The sequence below is a fragment of the Trichechus manatus genome, unplaced genomic scaffold, assembly GCF_000243295.1.
Source record: "Trichechus manatus latirostris isolate Lorelei unplaced genomic scaffold, TriManLat1.0 scaffold00033, whole genome shotgun sequence".
Lineage (NCBI taxonomy): Eukaryota > Metazoa > Chordata > Mammalia > Sirenia > Trichechidae > Trichechus > Trichechus manatus.
Genome location: NW_004443969.1, coordinates 18653210 through 18675759, shown reverse-complemented (window position 1 = coordinate 18675759; position 22550 = coordinate 18653210). Strand labels below are relative to the sequence as shown.

Genomic DNA, 22550 nt, shown 5'->3' with positions numbered 1-22550 from the left:
CAAGTATAGTGGAACTTGAATAGGAAGAGAGGCAGTGTGATAGCATCCGTCATGGATTGAATTATCTCCCCCCAAAAATGTGTGTATCAGTTTGGCTGGGCCATGATTCCTGATATTGTGTGATTTTCCCATATGTTGTAAATCCTGCCTCTATGATGTTAATGAGGGAGGATGGGTGGCAGTTGTGTTAGTAAGGCAGGACTCAATCTACAAGATTGGTTTGTGTCCTGAGGCAATCTCTTGAGGTATAAAAGAGAGAAGTGAGCAGAAAGACAGAGGACCTCATACCACCAAGAGAGCAGTGCCAGGAGCAGAGCGCATCCTTTGGACCTGGGGTCCCTGCGTGGAGAAGCTCCCAGTCCAGGGAAACATTGATGAGAAGGCCAACAGAGAGAGAAAGTATTTCTCTGGAGCTGGCGCCCTGAATTTGGACTTTTAGCCTATTTTACTGTGAAGAAATAAATTTCTCTTTATTAAAGCCATCCACTTGTGGTATTTCTGTTATAGCAGCACTAGGTGACTAAGACAGAATTTAGTACTGAGAGAGTTGGGTGCTGCTCTAACAGATACCTAAAATATGGAAGCAGCTTTGAAACTGTGAATGGATAGAGGAGCAGCAGCGGCAGAGGAATAGCAGCAGCAGCAGAGAACCTGCACTGGTAGAGAAGTGGCAACAGCAGAGAACCAGCAGCAGCAGAACCAAGAGACCAGTGCCAGATGGCGCTGGAGCTGACCCATGGAGTGAGGGAGCTGAGTGCCTGTGCACAAGAAGGCTTCCTGGCAGAGTAGGGTGCCTCCGGGCACTTACCAGTGGAGTTACCGAGCTTTGGAACACTTGCCCCAGCAGGGCAGATGCAGGCGTGAGGCCTGAGGGCCGAGAGGCCACGGGAAGCAAAAGCTGAAGAGACAAGGGACACAAGAAGCTGTGCTACCTTAGTCTCAAAAGGTATGGCATGACCTTGGGTTTCAAAGGGTGGAGCCATGGCCTCTGGTGTTTCTAAGGGTGGAGTTGTCACTCCCATGGACTAGGAGAATGGTGCGCCTAAAGCTGAGGGAGCAGAGTTGCTATCCCAGTGGGCCTAGAAGGCTGAGCTGAAGCCCAGGGCCAGGGGCTTCCACTCAGAATCCAGAGACTGTGGCCAATACCTAGAGTCTGGAGGGCAGGGCTATTGTGTAAATGGTCTCAGAGAACAGAAGATTATTTTTCAAAGCCTTGAGGGCTAATGTAATGTGTTCTGCTGACTTGCTTGGTGCCTGTTATCCCTTCTTTCCTTCCAGTTTCTCCCATTTGTAATGGAAATGTCTAGCTTGTGCCTGTTCTGTCATTGTACCCTTGGAAACAGATAACTTGTATTCTAGATTTCACAGATGAAGAGGAATTTTTGGATTATGGACTTGGAGTTAAGACTTTTGCTGGGATGTGATGGGGTGAATATGTTTTCCATGTTGCAAGGATATGATTTTTTTTGGGGCCAAAGAGTGGAACATCATGGTTTGAATTATGTCCCCCAAAAAATGTGTGTCTCAGTTTGGCTGGGCCATGATTCCTGGTATTGTGTGATTTTCCTATATGTTGTAAATCCTGCCTCTATGATGTTAATGAGGGAGGAGGGGTGGCAATTGTATTAGTAAGGCAGGACTCAATCTACAAGATTGGATTGTGTCCTGAGGCAGTCTTGAGGTACAAAAGAGAGAAGTGAGCAGAGAGACGGGGACCTCATACCACCAAGAAAGCAGTGCCAGGAGCAGAGTGTGTCCTTTGGACCCAGGGTCCCTGTGCAGAGAAGCTCCTAGTCTGGGGGAACATTGATGAGAGGGCCAACAGAGAGAGAAAGCCTTCCCCTGGAGCTGACGCCCTGAATTTGGAATTTTAGCCTACTTTACTGTGAAGAAATAAATTTCTGTTTGTTAAAGCCGTCCATTTGTGGTATTTCTGTTATAGCAGCACTAGATGACTAAGACAGCATCCCAGGAAGGGACAAATAACAGTGGTGGTAAAGGGCTTATCATTACTTTTAAAGGAGTCATGCATTATCATTGAGCTATTATGGGCAGTCTCTGGGTGGTGCAACGGTTGGCAGCTTGAACCCATCCAGTGGCATTGCAGAAGAAAAGATTGGTGATCTGCTTCCATAAAGATTACAGCCTAGAAAACCCTATGGAGCAGTTCTACCCTATCACACATGGGTTGCCATGCGTTGGAATTGACTCAACAGCAATGGGTTTGGTTTTTTGGTTTACTATGGAGCCCTGGTGGTGTAGTGGTTAAGAGCTTGACTGCTAACCAAACGGTCGGCAGTTCAAATCTACCAGCTGCTCCTTGGAAACCCCATGGGGCAGTTCTACTCTGTCTTATATGGTCATTATGAGTCGGAACTGACTCGACGGCATTTAACAACAAAAACACGAGCACTAGGTGCCCTGGTAGTGCAATGGTTAAGAGCTTGGCTGCTGACCAAGAGGTTAGAGGTTTGAATACACCAGCTGCCTCTTGGGAACCCTATGGGGCAGTTCTACTCTGTTCTGTAGGGTCACTATGAATCAGAATTCACTCTACGGCAACGTGTTGGGTTTTTGTTTGTTTTTTTTATGTGCACTAATTGATACATCAGAGGACTTCTAGGTTCCAACGAAGTACATCATCACAGTAGAGTAGACCTGGAAGGTTCTTTACATAAAAGAAGCTAGGAATTGACTTGGTTGTCTCTCTGGGGATGATAACTTGAATACCAAGAAGCTTGCCTTAGGGAAGATTTGGACACAGGATCTTCATGAGTAAGTATGTAAGTAAGTAAATAAATGGGGCTTGTTTCACATACACTCAGACATAATCAAGCAAATGAATTCAGCTCATCAAATAATTATTTTGTTAATATGTTGAATTAAATAGTTTCTGAATTGTTCTTTTCAAATTAATTGTCTGTATCTCACTATTGCCAGGATCAACAATATGTGATGTAGACATCACCATAACATGCCATACCATTTTCCCTTGCCAACTGTATCTCAAGAGTTCAGTGACGATGTGGTCAGACTGTGGGGTCTCTGGGCTCTCCTCCCTCTTTCTAACAGTTGAAATCAGTAGCTACTCTCTGCCCAGAGTTTGATAGTAGCAGCTTGAAGAAGTTTGATCCTTCTCCCAAGTTGTTTTTTTCCCTCCTAGAGATTCAGCCTTTTAGTCTGTGGGTGGTTTCTGCTTTTGTGTCTGGGTGGTGGTTTCATTATGCAGAAGGGTTTCCTTTGTGTTTTCTTCTTGATTCAGGAATTTTACCAAAAGTGGTGGCCTGCTTAATTTGTGACGTTTTTTAGTTATACTTTGTTAGTTCCCAGAGCCTGTTGGGCAAGGTGTCCTGGGGAAATAAAAAATTATTACTGTCATCATGAAATTCTGAAATTAAGACCACCTTGCAAAACAGTTGAATTATAAACGTGGTGTGTCGTCTTATTACCCAATCAACTGGCCAGTAACACGAGACGGTTATTAGGCTGTGCTGTGTGAGCAAAACTTCCTCCTCCTAATGTGATGGAATTAATTCATACAACCTGATAACAAGGTTATTACAATGCGAACAATGGTTTAAAAGTGGCTTGCATGGAACAGCCAGGCGCCATCGAACATTTCAGATCAAAGGTCTGTTGAACAGAAAGAACAAATAGAATCAATTTCTTGAACTGTTTCTGCATTTCCAAATTTGCAAAACATTATAACACAGAATGTGACTTAATGAAGTACAGATGAGAAGGACCAGAGAAAAGCTACTTCTAATGCAACAATGAAAATTAATGTAGTACTTTGGATTCTTTTTTTCCTCTATGGAAACAAACTAGTTATAAAAGACAGCTTTGTACTCCGAAAATCCTGGACTTTGAAGCTAGTCAGGACTTCAACAACTAGCTTGGTCACAGATAACAAACAGTAAAGAGATAAATTTGTCACTTTTCATGTAGGTTGCAAAGTTATATGTTATACTATTTATTTAAAAAACAGCAGAATGCTTAATAAAGTGTTCATCTAACTGATACAGGTAACAGAAGAGCGTAGGCCATTTTACTTAAAAATCTGAAATTCGTGGTTAGTAGCGACCACAATAAAATTGATGGTGACTGAATGGTAAGGCTTTAGTTTCCTGGAACATTCATTTATATTAAAGGTTGTTTCTCAGTAACAATGTAATGTAAGAATTGTTGGAATGTAAGAAAAAGTATAGAAATTAATTATTAATTAAAAAATAATTTGTACTATGAGCCAGATTTTTTTCCAGGTTCTTTCGAGCTATCTGGGAATAGGTTAGCAATAACTGGAGAGTAAATTGCTAAGTGGAGCCTGGTGGTGCAGTGGTTAAGACCTATGACCACTAGTCAAAAGGTTGACAGTTCAAATCCACCAGCTGTCCCTTGGAAACTCTGTGGGGCAGTTCTACTCTGTCATATAGGGTCACTATGAGTCAGAATTGATTTGGTGGCAATAGTTTTTTGTAAATTGCTAAGTGGATGAAATTTTACAGAAATGAAATGTTAGGAAATTACTAGAATTTTAAAAAAGAAGTTAAAAAGTAATTTTAAAACTACCTAATATTAGATGAGAAAATTTATAAAACTAAAAAAAATCTACAAATAAAATATTAACCCATATTTTGAAAAACTTAATCTTTTAAAAATCTCACACAATATATGGCTTAAGGATATGCATCATGATTTTTTATTTGTAATACATTTCATTTAATTAGAAGTGACCCTTTTATAATTTATTAAGAATTAGAGTAATGGCAAGCATTTTATACTGTAAAGTAAAGCAGCTATTAGTAATTACTACCAAAAATCATTCTAAAATTATCCAGAAATATGTATTACATAAAAGTTTGCTGCACTATTTCAACCCATTTTATCATTTACCTACTGAAATTGTTTTAACCTGTTTTCATTTTTTGGATATTAGAAACTTAAAGACAAAGATATCAGGGTAGCAATATTTCAAATGGAAACTATGGAATAGGGCAGTGTAAATAATTTGTTTAACCTAATTTTTAATGACTAAAAAACTATCAGAAATATATACAAAGACAATGAAATGATACACAGCTAAAAATCTAGACAAAGTACTTGAACACATGAAATAAAAATAATTTATATTGACATCATTATCTTTCCACTGTCAAACTTTGTTGTCACAATGGCTAAAACAAGAAAAAATACCATTTAATATGGCTGAAATTTAAATTTTAAAATACAGTCTATTAAAAGGAAGACTCTGGACTAACCTGGTAGTTAAGTACATACTTGATTAACACTTTTCTACTGAAACATTCATGAAAATACAGAAGAAATCAAGTCCTACTAGCACTGGAAAATGAGGATATCAATCAATGAGCTTGCCTCGATTAGTAATAATTATCCCTTAAATACTTCACAGATCACCTGGATGAAGATTAGACGCTAATACATTCCTAGATCTAGAGAAAGGATGAGTGTTAAGAAATCCCCCACTAACTCCTCCTTTCTAAAAGGTTTTGGCCTGCGCTGCTCCTTCCCAACCCTTGTAACCATCAGTCTACTTTATGGGAACTGTTTTCTGGGGCCACCAAGGCCAATCACATCCCTTTCACACCCATCTCCTCCTGCCACCATAAGCTTCTAGGAAGACAGTAAGTCCAGCTCAAGAAAATGATAGATTTTACTTGCTGATTAAAAGTTTAGAAGTGACTAGAGATTAAAAAGAACACAAGGAATGATTCACTCTTCTAAAGAAATATAGATACAGGCCCACATTTGAGTAAAAGAAGAAGAACAAACTATTCTGAAATTCTCATGAATAAATGCACCTTTTTATAATTAGAAAGGAGCCCTGGTAGTACAATATAAGCATTTGGCTGCTAAATGAAAGGTCGGTGAACTCAACAGCTGCTCTGTGGGAGAAAAGGCCTATGGATGTGCTCCTTAAAGATTTCAGCCTAGGAAACTATGGGGCAGTTCTACTATATCCTATAGGGTTGCTATGCATCGGAATCAACTCAATGGTACACAACAACAACAATTAGAGGAACATAGAATAGAAAACATTTGACACGTGTATCTTTCAAAAACAATTTTAGGCGAGAGAGTATGTTTGTCAGCTTGAAATTTGTCAGTTTGGAAGGTTTGAAGGTTTAAAAAAACTGTTAGAAGTATATATAAAAACTGGGGTCCTATAAAAAGAGTCTGCAAACTACAAGAGAAAAATCAGTGCTTTAAGGGTACAAAGAAAGAGCATATCTATGAAAAACATGATTTTTGTAAGAAATGTTAATTTCTAGTAAATTTTTACCAGGAATGCACTTGTTTTACCTTCTCAATGAAAGAAGACTTGGAATTTATATGGCCAGAAATGGAAGATTCAATTTTTTTTTAAAAGGGCTTATATAGTTCGATGTACATAAGACTGGCAAAGGTAAGAAAATGATGCAGAGAAACTCTATACATAACAACAGAATTAAAATCTTTATTAGAGAAAGAAAAGAGCAGAATTAACACTGCAAAAAATTATACCAACAATGGAGATGGAAAATTCTGCAATTTCTAAGAATACAGAGGAAAAAGATGGAGGGAAATTTTGAGATGAAAATGATAGATATGAAAAATGGGGAAGAACAATTTTATGGTAAAGTGAGATTTACTGAAGATGAAAAATAGAACTGAAACAATCTTCAAAGACATGAACATTCGTAATAATAACCTTTTTGAGTTAAAAAATGTTTAAGTATACATTAAACATATTTTTAATGTGACTGGCAAATTAATGAAAAAATAAGTATGATTTTAAAAAAAGTTCTCAAGAAAAAGATATAAACAGGGAGGTAAAGCAGATTATTTGCCATGATCAAAATCAAGTTGTCCTCATATGACACTAACTGCCTGAAAACAATAGAGCAAATTAAGAAGTGTTTGAAAAAGAAAACCTGGCCAGAAAATTTGCTCTTCTAGTAATTATAATAAATTATATGGTTAAAATAATGCAAACAGTACTGTTGGGTGCAATGTCAAAGAAATGGAATTGATAACTCTGAAATATACTTATTTTAAAAAGGAAGATAATAAACAATAAAAAAGATCATCATAAAACCATATAGAAGTGATGATTATTCACCAAGTGGATTGAATGATTGACTACTTGAGTCACTTTACACTATACACGCAAATAAATTATGAGGGAATTAAACATTGTCAATGGATTATACAATTACATTTTTTAAAAGAACTTCTTTCAAAAATAAGCAACACAGGTGAAAGTTAACTATCTCTAATGTGTAAGGAATTTATTTTAAAGCAAAAATGCAAAGGCAATCATCTCGAAAGTAAAACAAATGTCTACACAGGTTTGACATTTATTTATGGTGAAATTAAAAGGAAATAAAATTTTAAGAAAAATATTTGTGGTTGGTATAGAATATGTAACAAAGATTAATATTTTATCAGAGAAGTGCTTATAATTTCTTAACAAAAATTTGCACCTCATTTTGGAAAATTTTGTTAAAGATATTGATACATATATATATATAAAACAGGCAGATCAGCAGGATTGCTGACATGCTCCCTATATGCCCTGGCAGCCACTATCACATTCACTGAGAATGATTTTGTTTCGAGTTTATTTTCCTCTCAATTTTCTCAGTGTGATCAATGAAGCAGGAACAATGATATATATTGTTAAAAAAAAAAAAAAAAAGAAAGTCAAGCTATTTTATCTTTTAACCAAATTTATAATTTATAGGAAGTGACTTGGAACACTTTTTCAACTGGAAGGTATACACTTACTAAGTCAGACTTTTTGAATTCAGGCTTATATTGTTACTTATCTTCATGGAAAAAGGTCAAAATCTGATTGGGTGAATGGGCATCCATTTGTCACCTTATTAATAAAGAATGAACTCATTGAGTAGACATCATTTCAAAGCTCAAGAGCCTCAATCATCAGTCGCCAAGGAAAAGTCTTTAAAATACGGAAAAAATCACTGTGATACAGTAAAATTTAAAAACTGAATAAAGCAAGTTGATTGTGAGGATCATGACTGTGTGACATTTCTTATATATGTGATGGAAATTACACCTTTAATGGCAAAAATTCAACCTCATGTTTTAAATACTACCTAATCCTGAAGATTCCTAAATCTATATCTTTAGCTCTGACCCTTCCCCAGACTTTCAGAGCTCTATATTCTTTCTTTAGGAGTGTATTAGTGGAAAAGTTTGAGAAGCATAACTTTAATGAGCTTATAATTTCTATGTAAATTAGAGCATGTGAACAAAATGAACCCATATTTGGGAATGTTGGCATAAGAATATTTGGCATAGGAAACATGTAACTCATAGTATTTTCTCTTGCTTAAAGACTACCAAACACATAGTCTTTTAAATGAGAACAAAAAAACCAAACCAGTTGCCATCAAGTCAGTTCTGATTCATGGGGGCTCATTGTGTTTCACATTAGGACTGTACTCCACGGGTTTTTCAATGACTAATCTTTCAGAAGTAGATTGACCATCCTTTCTTCTGAGGAACCTCTGGGTGGATTCAAACTGCCAACCTTTCATTTAGCAGCTAAAGGTTTATTTTATATCCTTGAGATTCCAAGATTTTCTAATTTTTTATGGTTCCTTGAGATATATTTACCTTGGAAGGGCAACATACAGCAAAGCAGGGCCTTACCTTTTCCTTGCACTGGATAATTTTCTTTCAAACGATGTCATTAGAGTTGATCCTAATTTAATCTTATAAATGCCAATTTCTTCTAGTTTACCTTTGATCTAAGTATTTGTTCTCTTCTTATTATTTTCTACATTATTTAACAGTAACGTAGCCATATTTTATGTTAACCGATTTGGTTGTCAAATGTATAGAATTCACAGATTTAATAACCACTTCATTTATTAAAAAATATTAATACCAAGTGTTCCCTTCTTTTGCTATCTTAGAGATCATTTAATTAATTACATTTTCCAACTGTAGCATGGGTACTTAAAAAAAAAATTAGTACTAAAGATTTTTACCTGACTTGGGATTATAGTCTTTTAAAGAAAAAAAAGAAGTTTATACAAGGTCCAAAAAATCTTTTACTTTTTCCAAGCTAATTCACAGCTGTATACAAAGCTATTTGCCATTCTTTTCTAACATTTTCTCATTTTGTTTTTTACATTCTTAGAAATTCCAATCAGTTTAATTGTTTGACAGAATTTTCCTGCGTTTCCTCAGAAGGTGTAAATTCTTCAAATGCCAGCAACATATACTAGAATATTTCTCAGGAGTGGAAGCTAATTGCAACTTGGTTTACTGGGAATGTTGCTTGAGAGTCTTTTTGTTTGTTTTAAACCAATATGCTGTACACTAGAAAAATAGAACTTAAAACCAATGTCTTCAAAGTAAAAAAAACACACTATGTTCTGTAAAATTACTTTGCCATGATAGCTACATACATAGACTTGAATTGCAATCATTTTTCACTGACACTAGTTGGTACTTTTGTGAAAATTAAAGTAGTTTTTACTTGTTGCAACAAATCTAGAGCATTAAAAATGAGATTTATGCTTCATTCTGAAAATACAGATGGCTTTTTTCCCAAGCAAAAAGTTCTTTTTGCTATTGAGCAATTTACATTAAGGGCCCTCATTCCTTCTTCCATCCTATCTAATATTATCTCTTTATTGTGTATCCAAAAAGGGTATAATTTATGAAATTTGATAGAAAAAAATCATAATTTCTTATGCCAAAAATTTGTATTCCAGAAAATAATTGTTCTTTCTGCAACAAAGGCTCCCTACAGTATATAATTGCAGAGCATTTCCTGACAGTCCAACAAAATCAGGCACAATATGTATGTACTTTATATCTTTAAAGGTGGTATATATATATATCATCTTGACAGCTTACATATATATATATATATACACATCCCTTATATACAGTCATCCCTTAGTATTTGCAGGGGATTGGTTCCAGGACACCCCGTGGATACCAAAATCCACAGATGCTCAAGTCACTTATATAAAATGGCATAGTATTTGCATATAACTTATGTATATCCTCTCATATACTTTAAATCATCTCTAGATTACTTATAATACCTAATACAATGTAAATTCTATGTGAAGAGTTGTTTTACAGTATTGTTTAGAGAATAATGGCAAGGAAAAAATCTGTTTTTTTCCTCTAATATTTTTGATTTATGGTTGGTTGAATCCGTGGATGCAGAACCCATGGATATGGAGGGCCAACTGTGTATGTATATCTATATATACATACACACACACACTCATACCACGGATAGAGCACAAATTTATTTGATGATGTAAGACACATATATTCATCTACCATTGGGAAAAGGAATAAACTTATTAACATAGTTTTATTGCCAAATGCAAACATTTTTCAACTCTTATCTCATTTTCGCCACTCTCAAAAAGCATTTATTTCACACTGATTTCTTTGACTGCTAGCTCCTATAATTCAAGCATCTGATTTGGACATAAATAGCTACCTACTGCTGAAAGTTTACCATATTCTCAACACTTTTGAACTAACTTAGAAGTAGATGTAATTGATATGCAAGATGATATATGTTGTTGAATAACTTGACCTCTAGTTTCAGACTCAACAGTGTTTATCAAAGAGCTGAATGATACTTTTAAATGAGTCATTATGAATCCCAACCCCCACCTGTCACCCCACCCCCCTGAGTGGCACTGGACTGTTCCACTGACCCTGCCCGCCTGACTTCACCCCCCCCACAAACCTGGCTCTCTGAGTGGCACAGAACCACTCCGGTGACCCCACCCACCCAAGGCAAGCAGAGGAGAATGTGCTCCTGAGCCTCTGCTGCTCTGCCACAATCACCACACATACAGCCCCACCCACTCAGCAAGTGCCATCGCCCACTCCTGTGCCAATGAACAGATGACAGACGGTGGCCAACACCCACCCAGCCTATCTTCAGCTGCCCCACACAACCAGTGAACAGAGATCCCCCCACCCACACTGCCAGCTGCTACCATGCCTACCAGAGCCAGGTGGTGAGCACCCTGGTGTTGCCAAACTAGCAGCCAGCATAGCACACCTGCCCCTTCCAGTCAGATATATCAAAACAAAACAAAATAAAAACCAGGATGCAGCAAACAAATATACAATCAATCAATAAATATAATACCACTTTAATGCCTCAGAAAGACAATATCAAATCACGTGAAGAAACAGGACAAGATACCTCAGGCAAGGGACAGAATTAAAAGCAGAAAACCTTCCCAAGGAAGAAATGGTAATGGAAGTACCTGATAAGGAATCCAAAAGACTTATATATGGATCTTCCAAGAGATCAAGAAAGAGATCAAGAAAACAGAAAAAATCAAAGAAAACAGACAAAACTCTAGAAGAATTCAGGAAAACAAACAAGAACAAAATGACAAAATAAGTAGACAATTAGAAACCATATAAAAATTGCAATTGGAAATCCAGAAGATTAACTATAAAATTTCAAAAACAGACAACTCAATGGAGGAGCGTAGAAGTAGAATTGAATCAATAGAAAGACAAAATCAGTGAAATAGAGGACAAATCCCTTGACACTAATTTGTTTGAAGAACAATCAGAAAAAAGAATGAAGAAAAATGAAGAAAGCCTAAGAGTTATGTGGGACACTATCATGAGAAATAATTTATGTGTGGTCAGAATTCCAGAATAGAAGGAGACAAAATAGAAAAAGAAAAAGAAAAAAAAAAAGGACAAAGAAAATTTTTGAAGATTTGCTGGCAGAAAAGTTCTCTAATATCATGAAAGTTGAGAAGATAACCATCCAAGAAGCTCAGAGAACCCCATACAAGATCAATCCCAAAAGAAAGTCACCAAGACATATCATAATCAACCTTTCCAAAACCAAAAATAAAAACAAAAAAAAAATCTTGACAGCAAATCAAGAAAAACAAACTCTCACCTACAAAGGTAAACCAATAAGACTAAGCTCTGATTTATTGGCAGAAACCATACTTGTAAGAAGTCAATGGGATAACATATATAAAGCTTTGAGAGAAAAAAATTGCCAACCAAGAATTATATATCCAGCAAAATTGTCTCTTAAATATGATAGCAAAACTAGGACATTCCCAGATAAACAAAAATTAAGGGAATTTGTTAAAACCAGACCAATCTTACAAGAAACATTAAAGGGAGTCCATCGGACAAAGAACCAACAACATCAGAAAATAACCTGAGATTAAGAAACTTGACAGCATTACCCAGATACCAACCCAGATAAATAATTCTCAAAAACAAAATAAAGCTATGAGACTGAAAACAGGGAACCAAAGACATCAATCTATGAAAGATGACAGCTTCAGAATAAAAAAGAGGGAATAAGTGGTGTAGTTACAGAACCTCCATATGGAGAGGAAGTCAAAGCATTATCAAAATAGAACAGTCTGTTTTAAACTTAGGAAGATAAAGGTAAATTTCAGGGTAACCACGAAGAAAACTAACAAACCTACTCACCAAAATAAAAAAGAAGAAAATTATATAGACTCAGTAAACACAAAATCAACAACAACAAAAAAAGAAAAGAAAATCCATACACAAAGAAAACTCACTAAAGAAAAGTAAGCAGAACAAAGTAACCATCAACACCACGAACACACACATACACACAGGTACACACATAATAAAATGACAGCAGTAAATTCATACCTATAGATAATCACACTGAATGTAAATGGTTTAAATGCACCAGTCAAGAGAAAGAGACTGGCAGAATGGATTAAGAAAAACATGACTCATCAATATGTTGCCAACAACATATTGAGACACACCTTAGACACAAAGATAAAAATAAGCTAAAAAGCAAAGGATAGAAAAAATACATTAAGCAAACAGTAACCAAAAAAGAGCAGGAGTGGCAATATTAATCTCTAATGAAATAGACTTTAAGACAAAATCCAGTGCAAGAGACAAGGAAGGGCACTATATAATGATTAAAGGGTCAAGAGGATATAACTATAATAAATATTTATGCACCCAACAACAGAGCTCCAAAATACATAAAACCAGCATTTATACAAAACCAACAGCCAACATTATTCTCAATAGAGAAGGAAACCATTCCTCTTGAGAACAGGAGCCAGACAAGGATGCCCTTTATCACCACTTTTATTTAATATTGTACTGGAAGTCCTAGCTGGAGCAATAAGGCAAGAAACGGAAATAAAGGGCATCCAAATTGGTAAGGAAGAAGTAAAACTATCCCTATTGGCAGATGGATATGATCCTATACATAGAAAATCCCAGGGTTTCCACAATAAAACTACTGGAACTAATACAAGGATCAGTAAAGTGACAGGGCTCAAGATCAATATACAAAAATTAGTTGGATTCCTCTACACCAACAAAGAGAACTTTGGGAGGGAAATCAGGAAAATAATACCATTTACAATAGCACCCTCCCCCAAAACAGATAAAGTACTTAGGAATAAACCTAACTAGGGATGTAAAAGAGTTATACAAAGAAAGCTACAAAACACTACTGCAAGAAACCAAAAGAGACCTACATAAATAGAAAAGCATACCATGCTCATGGATAGGAGGACTTAACATTGTGAAATGTCAATACTACCCGAAGCGATCTAAAAATACAATGCAGTTTCAATCCAAATTCTAACAACATTCTTTAATGAAGTGGAAAAGCTAATCACCAACTCTATGGAAAGGAAACAGTCCCTGGATAAGTAAAGCATTATTGAAGAACAAGAACAAAGTAGGAGGCCTCACAGATCTCAGAACCTACTATACAACCATGGTAGTCAAAACAGCCTGGTACTAGTACAACAACAGACACATAGACCTATGGAATAGAATTGAGAGCCCAGAAGTAAATCCATCCACCTATGGACAACTGATCTTTGACAAAGGGTCAAAGTCCATTAAATAGAGAAGACACAGTCTCTTTAACAAATGGTGCTGGAAAAACTGGATATCCATCTGCAGAAAAATGAAACAGGAGCCATACCTCACACCATACACAAAAACCAATTCAAAATGAATCAAAGACCTAAATATAAAACCTAAAACTATAAAGATCATGGAAGAAAAAGTAGGCACAATGCTAGGGGGCTGAGTGTATGGCATAGAATAGCAAACATAACTAAAAATTCACAAACAGTTCAAAATAAACTATGGGATCTCCTAAAAATTAAACGCTTATGCTCATCAAAAGACTTATCCAAAAGAGTAAAAAGAGACCCTACAGACTGGGAAAAAATTTTGGACTATGACATATCTGACAAGGGTCTAATCTCTAAAATTTATAGAAAACTTCAACACCTCAACAAAAAGACAAACAATCCAATTAAAAAAAGGGCAAAGGACATTGTCAGACACTTCAGCCAAGAAGACATTCAGGCAGCTAATAAACACATGAAGAGATCTTGATGATCATTAGCCATTGGAGAGATGCAAATCAAAACTACAATTAGATACCAGCTCACCCTGGCAAGAATGGCACTGATCCAAAAATCAGAACACAACAAATGTTGGTGAGGTGGGGAGATTGGAACTCTTATACGCTGCTGGTGGGAATGTGAAATGGTATAACCACTATAGAAAACAGTATAGTGCTTCCTTAAAAAGCTAGAAATAGAAATATAATATGATCCAGCAATCCCACTCCTATGTATATATCCTAGAGAAATTAAGAACTGTGACAAGAATAGACATATGAACACCCATGTGCATTGCAGCATTATTCACAATAGCAAAAAGATGGAAACAAACTAAATGCCCATCAATGGATGAATAGATAAAAGAAACTGTGGTACATATACACAATGGAATATTATGCAACAATAAAGAATAATGATGAATCCGTGAAACATATCACAACATGGATGAGCCTGGAGGACGTTATGCTGAGTCTGTCACAAAAAGACAAATATTGTATGAGACTACTATTATAAAAAGTTAGAAAAAGGTTTACATACAGAAACTAATATTCTTTGATGGTTACTAGGGATGGGAGGGGAAAGGAGGGAAAACCACTAACTAGGTAGTAGACACATGTTAACTTTGGTGAAGGGAAAGGCAATACACGATATAGGGGAAATCAGCACAACATGACTAAGGCAAAGAAAGACACTGAGAGGTACGCAAGAATTAAAGGCAGCTACGCTAAATACTACAACATATACAACCCTGCAACAACAGTAATAACGAACAATAATTTATGAATAGATACATAGGCAGATATGTATGCTGAGTAGGTATGGGAGTGTATATGGGAGTACACCCATGTGCATTTATAGACAAGGTTGTGGATACTTCTGCATGCATATTTGTCTGTGCTGCAAGTATAGTCATATATACAATGGAGTACACAGAGAGCACAGTCAGGGAGGCTTCTTAGACATAACCAAACACATCATGGGACTGAGTTTCTGGGCTTCAGGGCTAGGGACCATAGTCTCGGGGGACATCTAGGTCAATTGGCATAACATAGCTCATAGAGTCAATATTCTACATCCTACTTTGGTGAGTAGTGTCTGGGGTCTTGAAACTTGCTGGCAGCCATCTAAGATAATAGCTTGGTCTCTTCCTATCCAGGGTAAAGGAAAATAAAGAAAACTAAAGTCTCAAGGAAGCAATTAGTCCATAGGACTAATGGCCCACAGGAACCACAGCTTCCACTAGCCTGAGACCAGAAGAACTAAACGGTAAATGGTGCCCAGCTACCACCTCTGACCAGGATCACAATAGCGGGTCCTAGACATAGCGGGAGAAAAATGTAGAACAAAATCCAAATTCATAGAAAAGACCAGACTTACTGGTCTGATAGAGAGTGGAGGAACCCCTAAGACTATGGTCCTTAGTCACCCTTCTAGCTTGAATCTGAAAATACTCCCAGAGATCACCTTTCAGCCAAATAATAGACAGGCCTGTATTAAACAATAACACTTGGGAGGAAAGTACTCCTTAGAACAATAACCTATACAAGACCAAAAGGGCAACATTTGCCCAAAAGCAAAAATGAGAAGGCAAGAAGGAGCAGGAAAACCAGAAGAATGGAAAGGGGGAACTCAGGATGGAAATGAGGAGAGTGTTGACAAATTGCAGGGATTGCAACTAATGTCACGGAAAAGTTTGTGTATAAATTATTGAATGGGAAACTAATATGCTCTCTAAACTTTCACCTGAAGCACACACACACCCATACACACACACACACACAGAAACTGAGTCATTATGTTATCATCAATTACAAGTACACAATAAATTATGTTAAATGTGTTTTTATCTTTGGAATGGTTTAATAAAATTTTATTTCACTTAAACAATGGCAACAATCACAACAACCCTTTATTTAGATTAATCATGGTATATCAGGTTATTTGAATGTTTACGTGTGTTGGGGCTGTGGTGGGCTTTATATTGGTATATTGATGTCTCTCCCTGCAGTGACCCTACACATGGGAGAATTACAGGACTCTGCTCTATTGTCTCTGTGACTTCCTTAGTCCCGTGAAATGAAGACAGAACGGACATAAATCACTTTGGGCAGGAGCTTTAAAAGCTTGTCTGGTTTGTCATATCTGTTCAAGATGGAGGCCTAGGATCAACCTAGGACCTGGAGGGAAGACAGGGCGGCACTGAACAACAGATATAACTTAGCCTACCTTGGTTGATGCAGATATAGTAGCCATAGTCTGAAGCATAACTTAGCCTACCTTGACTGATACAGATATAGAGGCCACAGTTTGAGCGTGGTAAGTCAAAATCCTGATACTATCTGGTTCCTTGTAACATTCTGTTATTTTTTTCTTCATTAAATTATTATATCTCTTTCATATATTTAGAAATGTAAGCATGAGTGAATACTGAGTAATGTTTATGACAAAAGTATTTAATTGTAATGATTTTGTTCATACAAAAGAAACGTTAAACAAAATAATTTAAGAAGTGTTCCCTTGAACGTCTCTGTACTTTTGAGTCAGATTGGGTTCATCAAAGTAAAAAATTATTACTCTCGGAAGTATTTAACTTTTAATAAATAAATTTAATAAATTTGTATGCTTGAACATAATAAATAATAAATGAATTAGCAATCATAAGTATATTATATACCATTTCCAAATCATGTCTTTTGTGAAAGCAATCTAACTGCTTACAGTGGCAACTACTAATCACCTTTAGTTTATCCTGTTTTTGATTCCAGCAAAATTAGCAGTACTCACCAATAAGTACTGTACAAAAGCCAAGAGCTTGCATTTGAAAAACATCCCAGCTACTTTCTCTTATCACTGAAATTTTCAGCATCATTTGATTGTTTTATACTGGAAAAATAATTTTGTTTGTATTTAGAAGATAAAGAAATGTGTGTTATCACAATGGTATTTTGTATAGGGTGGGAAATTCTATTTAAAGGAAACTGTGAAAAAATGGACAAAATAGGAGATATTGGGAAATATTTGAGTGCTATTCATGTTCCTAATCATAAATTAGACATTTCTGAAAACTAAAAAAATTTCCAAGATTTTAAGTACTATGAAAAAGTAATAACTGAACATACAGTTTCTAAAATAACTATGAAAAAATATTTATCACTTAAAACCTAGAGTTTGATGTAACTTGTTTTTCATCAGATTCTGTTTCTGTAGTTAATCTAACACAGATTTAGAAATAATAAACTTTAACAGGACTCATACCTCACACCATACACAAAAACTAACTCAAAATGGATCAAAGACATAAATATAAAATGAAAAACTGTAAAGATCATGGAATAAAAAATAGGGTCAACACTAGGGGCCCTAATACACATCATACACAACATACAAACCATGATTAACAATAGACAAACACCAGAAGATAAGCTAGATAAATGAGATCTCCTAGAAATTAAAAACTTATGCTCATCAAAAGACTTCACCAAAAGAGTAAAAAGAGAACTTACAGACTGGGAAAAAATTTTTGCCTCTGATATATCCAACAAAGGTATAAAATCTATAGGAAAACCAAACACCTCTACAATAAAAAGACAAATAATCCAATTAAAAAATAGGCAAAGGATATAAACAGACACTTCACCAAAGAAGATATTCAGGTGGCTAACAGACACATGAGGAAATGCTCACCATCACTAGCCATTAGAGAAATGAAAAACTACAATGAGATACTGTCTCACCCCGACATTACTGGCACAAATCAACAAATCAAAAAAAAAAAAACAAAAACAAATGCTGGAGAGGTTGTGGGGAGCTTGGAACTCTTATGCACTGCCGGTGGGAATGTAAAATGGTACAACCGTTTTGGAAAACAGAATGATGCTTCCTTAAAAAGCTAGAAATAGAAATACCCTATGATCCAGCAATCCCACTCCTAGGAATATATACTAGAGAAATAAGAGCTGTCACACGAATAGACATATGCAGACCCATGTTCATTGCAGCATTATTCAGAATAGCAAAAAGATGGAAAAAACCTAAGTGCCCACCAACAGAAGAATGGATAAACAAACTATGGTACATAAACACAATGGCATACTACAATAAAGAACAATGATGAATCTGCAAAACATCTTACAACATGGATGAATCTAGAGGACATTATGCTGAGTGAAAACAGTCAATCACAAAAGGACAAATACTGTTTGAGACCATTATTATAAAATGTTTCCGCACAGAAATGTGTGAAAATGTTTTCACACAGAAAGAAACAATCTTTGATGGTTATGAGGGAGTGGAGGGGTGGGGAGGGAAAAACACTAACTAGATAGTAGATGAGCGGTAACTTTGGTGAAGGGTAGGACAGTACACAATACTGGGAAGTTAACACTACTTGACAAGGGCAAAGAAAAAAAAAAGAGAAAAGAAATAATAAACTATATTAAACTTTTAAAATTTAATTTAATTGAACGAATTCAAATTAATGTTTAATCCAGGACAGAACAGATTTAGCATTGTGCAGCTTTAAAGTAAATACATTATGCTTATCTTTGGGTTTAATTATGTAAGGGGAGGGGGGAACAAAGAATCAATGAATTAAACCTTCTTATTTACATATTTTGGGAGAAAAAATAAACTAAGAAATGGTTTGATGAAGGCAGGTCTGGGAATCTTATGCTCTCCTTACTCAAAAAACCAAGTATCTTCTGATCTGTAAGAAGAATTCTCAGAAATAATAACATTTTCTGATTTGTACATTTTTCAATATTAAAAAAAATTGCTAGAATAATTCATTCCAAAATTGAAAGCAATGAAGACTTCACATATTTTCTTAACTAATGATTTTTTAACTTGAAAGTTCATCTTCAACTTGTAGAAACAAATAGAAAAATACTGTTTGCAATGAGAATATGACAAACACAATATTTTTAGGTCATTTGTGAGCTTTTCCATCAATGGCACAGGAATTAAATTTCTTTTCTTTCCCCCAGAAACTATTGAAGTGCCAAAACCCTTCCGCAATATTTAGATTTCCCAACTGTTACTCTATCTGCTCTTATGTCTTACAGCTGAACTTTTGTTTTAGAACCTGTATAGCTCCTGTCCTAATAGTGATCCGTGACAGTCCTGGATTCCATTGGTCCTCAAACTATTTTACAAAAATAGCACAGAATACAATTTTCTCTAATTTTCAAGGGCCAACACAGATACTATCTTGAAGACTCTGAACATACTGTTCCATGAGCATTTTCTGTCATTTTTTCCCTTGTAACTTTTCAAGCCAAATTATGTTGCCTCCACCTAACGTTGCAAAAACTTTGGGTGAAAGCCCAAAGTGATTCGAAGACTCTGGTATGTTTCCATGTAACCTGGCACCCTTCCTGGTAGTTAACTTTGTTAAGCAGCTATTTCTATAAACAAAAGCCACATGACCAGATAAAATGCCACTACCTGCATTTTCTCTACAAGCCTATAAGAAGCTAGTGCTTGGTAATTAGTTATTAGAAGCTGCGGGGTAATTGATTACTTTAGTGTGGCCATTCCAGCCATGGTCTTGGGGGTGGGACTGTGTGATAGGGTAATTGTGGTCCACTAAGGCGACTGGCCAATTTTCCCTTAAAAGAGAGCCAATTCCAGAGCAGAGAGGAGGATTCTACCACCACCAAGGAAGAAGAGCCAGGAACAGAGAGCATGTCCTTTGGATCTGGGATCCCTACACTGAGAAGCTCCTGGAAGCAAGAGACCGAGAGAGAGAGACCAAGCTGTAACCCTGAAGATGGTGAGAAGCAGTGGCAGGAGAGACTCGGCAGCAGGAAAGATTATTACTGTACAGTGGTGTCAGGAGGAGTGTTTCTGGAACTCAGAGGATTCACTGAGATGTCTCTTGGTGTTTCCATGCCCGGTGAGAACAGTGGACCATCAACTTCAGCAAACAAAGCCTGACAATGTCAAAAAAATTAAGAACTCAGACCCCTGGTGTATGAAGTTCTGATTCACCTCATCAGGCAAGCACAATAGACTAAAGTACTAGCTGGGGCTGAGAAAAATCTAGAATGAGTGGTGGAGGAGGCAGAAGATAAATGCCAATTATGGCTTGAGACACAGTTGCAGCAGAGGAGTGTAGCTTGTTCCACAAATCTTATTCATTTGCTCTTTTGTAGAGATTGATGCCAACCATCTTGAAGACTCAGCAATGGATTCATCTTCGTATGAAGTACAAGTAAACTTGAACATTTCAAGGAATCAACTGCATCAGATACTTCTTATGCCCTGCTTCACGTCCTCTTGGCTTTATCTATGATTCCAGATGCAGCTGCTGTAAACAGTTCTGTGTGGGCTTCAACTCCCTTTGTACTGAAGACATCTGGCCTCAAGCATGCACCACGTGTCTTACGCTTTCTGCCAAGGTTATTCTCTGATTCTATGGAGTAGGACACCTGAAAGAACCTTCTTGGCATACCCACAAAAGTATAGCCTGAGAATTAAGAAGATTTAATGACATTCTCCTGCCCCAGGGGCAACCATAAACCAAAGAGTTTAGAAGTGGATGGACAAGAGTTTCTTCTTGTCAGTCCATGGGTGGAGAATTCTGACAAAGCATCCTAGCTACCCTGTGACCAACTCGATAGTGGCCCTTGTACTGGCTTTTCTTCCTTCCCTGCTTCACTGTCGCTAGTTCTTAATTCCTGCTATCTGGGATCAACTCCCAAATAAACTAGTTGCGACACAATTCCTAGTCTTGAACTTTGTTTTCAGCAGAAACCCAGCCTAACACAGAGGTAATACATGACAGACGTATTTGCTTGAAGAGAATTCCAAACTGGCTTCCTATGAAAGAAAAGTATCCTTCCTTCTCTGAGATACAGCTGTCTTTGTAATAAAATTCAGCATAAACAAATACCCCATTAAATGCCCTGCTATAAAACATAACACCCAGTAATTATATAGTAGAGAATTTAAGGTGACATTAGTCATTAGAGTAGATGAGTGATCCTCCTGACTGAATGGGATTTCAGTGTTAAATAGCTGTGAAAGCTGCCAAAAAGCAAATGTTATTAAAACAAACATTCGTAACTTATGACTAAAACCTGGGGCATCTTGACCATAGTTACAAGGTTTACTATCTCTATTACAAACCCATTAGGAACATACCACAGGTTTCTATCCAAACTGAATAGGAGAATAATTGACTTGAAATTTTATACTTATAGATGAAAAAGACAGGGGCATAATAACGATCTATTACTGCTTTCTTTGCAAGGCTTTGTTGTTGTTGTTGCTGACATCCTCTTCTTAAATGCAGATATAATAGTGAATGGAGGAGGGGTAGGAAACTGAGCACTCTTACAAGAAAAAGATGAGCAATGTTCTTCCATGAGCCAAATTCCATGTTTTTAGGAAGGAAAAGTTTTACGTGGAAAAGTAGCTTGTAACAAAGGTAATACCAAGTTTGTAGTCACATAATAAATACTTTAACCCATGAAAACCAATGAATTGAAATCAACTCTATGGCACCTAACAACAACAACACTGGATACTTGCCTGCATTATTCAACTGCTTTACGATTTAGTAAAATTTAAGGAAATATAATTTTGAATGAATGACACGCTTTGCAAGAAAACTTTAAGTGCCTATTTTCAAAGGAATACTTTTGGGTTTTATTTTAAATTTTTAAAAAATTTTATTTTGTTGTTGTTGAGAATATATAATACACAGCAAAACATACACCAACTCAACCATTTCTACATGTACAATTCAGTAACATTGATTATATTCTTTGAGTTGTGCAACCATTCTCACTCTCTTTTTCTGAGTTGTTCCTCCACCATTAACATAAGCTCATTGCCCCCTAAGGTTTCCATCTAATCTTCCAAGTTGCTGTTGTCACTTTGATCCCATATAGTATGTAAAAGAGCATAACGCTCAAAGTAGACCTTTTACTAGTTAAGCTAAACTATTGTTTGGTTTTAAGAAGATTTCAGGGGATATTTTTGGTTTATGGTTTAAAGATTATCTCAGGGCAATAGTTTTAGGGGTTCATCCAGCCCCCATGACTCCAGAAAATCTGGAGTCCATGAGAATTTTAAATTCTGTTCTAAATCCCCCCCCCC

At 36.3% G+C, this 22550-nt stretch overlaps 1 protein-coding gene and 1 long non-coding RNA gene across 2 annotated transcripts in view; both read right to left on the bottom strand.

Annotated features, from left to right (window-relative positions):
* LOC111820299 (uncharacterized) overlaps positions 1-10687 on the bottom strand; it is a 38613-nt gene extending 27926 nt beyond the window's left edge. The window contains exon 1 of the long non-coding RNA XR_002823851.1: positions 2984-10687. This is a non-coding gene — a long non-coding RNA (uncharacterized LOC111820299). The remainder of the gene's footprint in view (positions 1-2983) is intronic.
* Positions 1-22550, bottom strand: part of ARHGAP15 (Rho GTPase activating protein 15) — a 713811-nt gene that overhangs the window by 531119 nt on the left and 160142 nt on the right. The gene's annotated exons all lie outside the window — the stretch shown is intronic.